General features: G+C 43.1%; 1 non-coding gene across 1 annotated transcript; it reads right to left on the bottom strand.

Moving 5' to 3' along the window:
• Positions 1-424: 424 nt before the first annotated feature.
• LOC141687684 (small nucleolar RNA R71) lies at positions 425-531 on the bottom strand. The gene has a single exon (XR_012561172.1). It is a non-coding gene; the product is annotated as a small nucleolar RNA R71 (small nucleolar RNA).
• Positions 532-4,073: the final 3,542 nt, after the last annotated feature.

Below are 4,073 nucleotides of genomic sequence, written 5' to 3'. Positions count from 1 at the left end.
TTCAGGAACTGAGCGAAAAGAACCAGTAAACATGGGTGATCGTATTGTTCAAGCTGATCCAGCTCTTATGGATTTTTCTCGGCCAAAAATTGATGACATTCAGTCAAGCATTCTTCATCCGGCTATTCAAGCTAACACCTTTGAAATCAAGCCGGGCACTATTCAGATGGTGCAGAATTCTGTTTCTTTTGGAGGAGCGGCGACTGAAGACCCCAACATGCACATAAGGAATTTTGTCGAGATCTGCAACACTTTTAAGTATAATGGTGTGACTGATGAGGCTATCAAGTTCAGGCTTTTCACATTCTCACTGAGGGACAAGGCTAAAGACTGGTTACATTCTGAACCAGCTGGGTCCATCACTACGTGGCAAGATCTTGCGCAAAAGTTTCTGGTGAAGTTTTATCCGATGGCAAAGACTGCTGCTATGAGGAGTGCTCTTACTCAGTTTGCGCAGCAACCTACAGAATCTATGTGCGAGGCTTGGGAACGCTACAAGGAAATGTTGAGAAAATGTCCACATCATGGATTGCCTGATTGGATGGTGATCACTGGTTTCTATAATGGTTTGGGGGCCCAATCTCGGCCCATGCTCGATGCAGCAGCTGGAGGCGCCTTATGGGCTAAAAGCTATACTGAGGCGTATAATCTTATAGAGACTATGGCTGCAAATGAGCATCAAAACCCATCTCAGAGGATGACGTCAGGTAAGGTAGCAGGTATCCTGGAAGTTGATGCAGCCACCGCTATTACAGCCCAGCTTCAAGCGCTATCAATGAAGGTTGATTCTCTAGCTACATATGGAGTTAATCAAATAGCTATGGTTTGTGAGCTTTGTGCAGGTTCTCATGCTACGGATCAGTGTTCTCTTGTCAATGAATCTGTTTAGTATGTGAATAATTATCAGCGACAACAGCAGCCTGTACCAGCGACCTATCATCCTAATAACAGAAATCATCCAAATTTCAGCTGGGGGAATAATCAGAATGCTATTCAGCCACCATATCAGCAAGGAGTGAGTAAACAGTTTAACCCACCTGGATTCCAGCAACCACAGCAGTATGCTACAAGGTAATCATATCCTCAACAGGGAAGTACAGCTGCACCTACTAGTGCTGATTTTGAGGAACTTAAGCTGTTATGCAAGAGTCAGGCGGTTTCTATCAAGACCTTGGAAAATCAAATCGGTCAATTAGCCAATACAGTGCTCAATCGTCAACCTGGCACTCTTCCCAGTGACACGGAAGTACCATGCAGGAAGGAAGCTAAAGAGCAAGTCAAGGCTATTACCTTAAGGTCTGGAAAAGTTGTTGATGCTGAAAAGGCAAAAGAAGGAGAAGCTGAAATTAGAGATGAAGAAGCTAAGCAAAAGGAGAAAGCGGCGGAACCAAGGAAGACTACTGTTGAACACACTCTGCCTGAGGCTAATACAGGGGAGAAGCAGCTCTATCCTCCACCACCTTTTCCTAAGAGATTGCAGCAAGAAAAGCTGGATAGACAGTTCGGTAAGTTTCTGGAGGTGTTCAAGAAACTTCACATCAATATACCTTTCGCTGAGGCTCTGGAGCAAATGCCTAGTTATGCGAAGTTTATGAAGAGTATTCTTTCAAGGAAGGTGAAACTGGATGACCTTGAGACCGTTGCTCTCACGGAAGAATGCAGCGCTGTTCTGCAGCAAAAGTTACCACCGAAACTGAAAGATCCAGGTAGCTTCACCATTCCTTGCACCATTGGCAATTTGACTTTTGACAAGTGCCTTTGTGATTTGGGAGCCAGCATTAATCTGATGGCGTTGTCGATCTTTAAAAAGCTGGATCTGCCTGATCCAAAACCCACATACATGTCTCTACAATTGGCTGATCGTTCCATTACTTACCCAAGGGGCATAGTGGAGGATGTTCTCGTCAAGGTGGATAAGCTCTTCTTTCCTGCAGATTTTATTATTCTGGATTTTGAGGAAGATAAGAAGATTCCCATAATCTTGGGAAGACCTTTCTTGGCTACTGGCTGTACCTTGGTAGATGTACAAAAAGGTGAACTTACTATGCGGGTACAAGATCAGGATGTGACCTTCAACGTATTCAAGGCAATGAAATACCCTACAGAAGATGAGGAGTGCTTTAAAGTGGATGTGATTGATTCTGCGGTTACTTCGGAACTCGATCGCATGCTAATGTCTGATACATTAGAAAAGGCCTTAGTGGGGGATTTTGACAGCGACGATGAAGATGGCAACGAGCAATTACAATATCCGAATGCTTCTCACTGGAAGCGAAAGCTGGACATGCCATTTGAATCTCTTGGTACTTCTGACCTCAAGAATGCTGAAGGAAAGCTCAAACCATCAATAGAGGAAGCACCTGCCTTGGAGCTCAAGCCATTACCTTAACACTTGAGGTATGCTTTTTTAGGTGATGCATCTACTTTACCTGTTATTATTTCATCTGACCTTTCAGGTAGTGAAGAAGACAAGCTCTTAAGGATTTTGAGAGAATTCAAATCGGCTATTGGATGAACCATAGCAGACATCAAGAGGATAAGTCCTTCATATTGTATGCATAAAATTCTGCTAGAGGAAGGTAGTAAGCCGACTGTGGAACAGCAGCGAAGACTGAATCCTATCATGAAGGAGGTGGTGAAGAAATTCTGAAATGGCTGGATGCAGGCATCATTTATCCTATTTCTGACAGCTCGTGGGTAAGCCCCGTACAATGTGTACCTAAGAAAGGAGGTATCACTATGGTAGCAAATGAAAAGAATGAGCTCATCCCCACTCGAACAGTTACAGGATGGAGAGTATGCATGGATTATAGAAAATTGAACAAAGCCACAAGGAAGGATCACTTCCCTCTTCCATTTATTGATCAGATGCTTGACAGGTTGGCAGGTCATGAGTATTTTTGTCTTCTGGATGGTTATTCAGGGTATAATCAGATTTTTATTGCACCAGAGGATCATGAAAAGACTACCTTCACTTGTCCATTTGGCACGTTTGCTTTTCGCAGAGTTTCGTTTGGGTTATGTGGCGCCCCGGCCACTTTTCAGAGATGTATGATGGCTATATTCTCTGACATGATTGGAAATAATGTCGAAGTGTTCATGGACGACTTCTCCGTCTTTGGACATTCATATGATGAATGTTTGAATAATCTGCGCGCCGTACTCAAAAGGTGCGTGGAAACTAATTTGGTGCTTAATTGGGAGAAATGTCATTTTATGGTGCGTGAAGGCATTATTCTTGGGCATAAGGTCTCTAACAAGGGTCTGGAGGTGGACAAGGCCAAGGTGGGAGTCATTGAAAATCTTCCACCACCTAATTCTGTGAAAGGAATCCGTAGTTTTCTTGGTCATGCGGGTTTTTATCGGCGATTCATCAAGGACTTTTCAAAGATATCTAAGCCGTTGTGCAATTTTCTTGAGAAAGATGTGCCTTTCAAATTTGATGAGGAATGTTTGGCAGCATTCGAGACTCTCAAGAAGAGTTTGATCACTGCACCAGTTATTACAGCACCAGATTGGAAAAAACCATTTGAGATGATGTGTGATGCGAGTGATTATGCGGTAGGTGCAGTTCTGGGACAGCGCAAGAAAAATCTCTTCCATGTGATCTACTATGCGAGTAAGACTTTAAATGGGGCCCAAATGAACTACACCACTACTGAGAAGGAGCTATTGGCTATAGTCTTTGGTTTCGAGAAATTTCGATCTTATCTACTTGGTACAAAAGTAACAGTATTCACTGATCATGCGGCTATTCGCTATCTGGTTTCCAAGAAGGATTCGAAGCCGAGACTCATTCGTTGGGTGCTTTTACTTTAGGAATTTGAGTTAGAGATCAAGGATAGAAAAGGTACTTAGAATCAAGTAGCTGACCATCTCTCTAGGTTGGAGAATCCCGATTCTACTTCACAAGATAGGACATTAATCAATGAATCTTTTCCGGATGAGCAGTTGTTTGCAGTTCAGGAGGAAGAATTATGGTTTGCAGATATTGTAAACTATCTCGTCAGCAATGTAATGCCTCCTAATTTGACCTCCGCTCAAAAGAAGAAGTTTCTGCATGAGGTGAAGTG

Source organism: Apium graveolens, chromosome 9 (assembly GCF_009905375.1).
Source record: "Apium graveolens cultivar Ventura chromosome 9, ASM990537v1, whole genome shotgun sequence".
Taxonomy (NCBI): Eukaryota; Viridiplantae; Streptophyta; class Magnoliopsida; order Apiales; family Apiaceae; genus Apium; species Apium graveolens.
The sequence above is the reverse complement of the archived record's forward strand: the minus strand, read 5'-3'. Positions and strand labels throughout refer to the sequence as shown.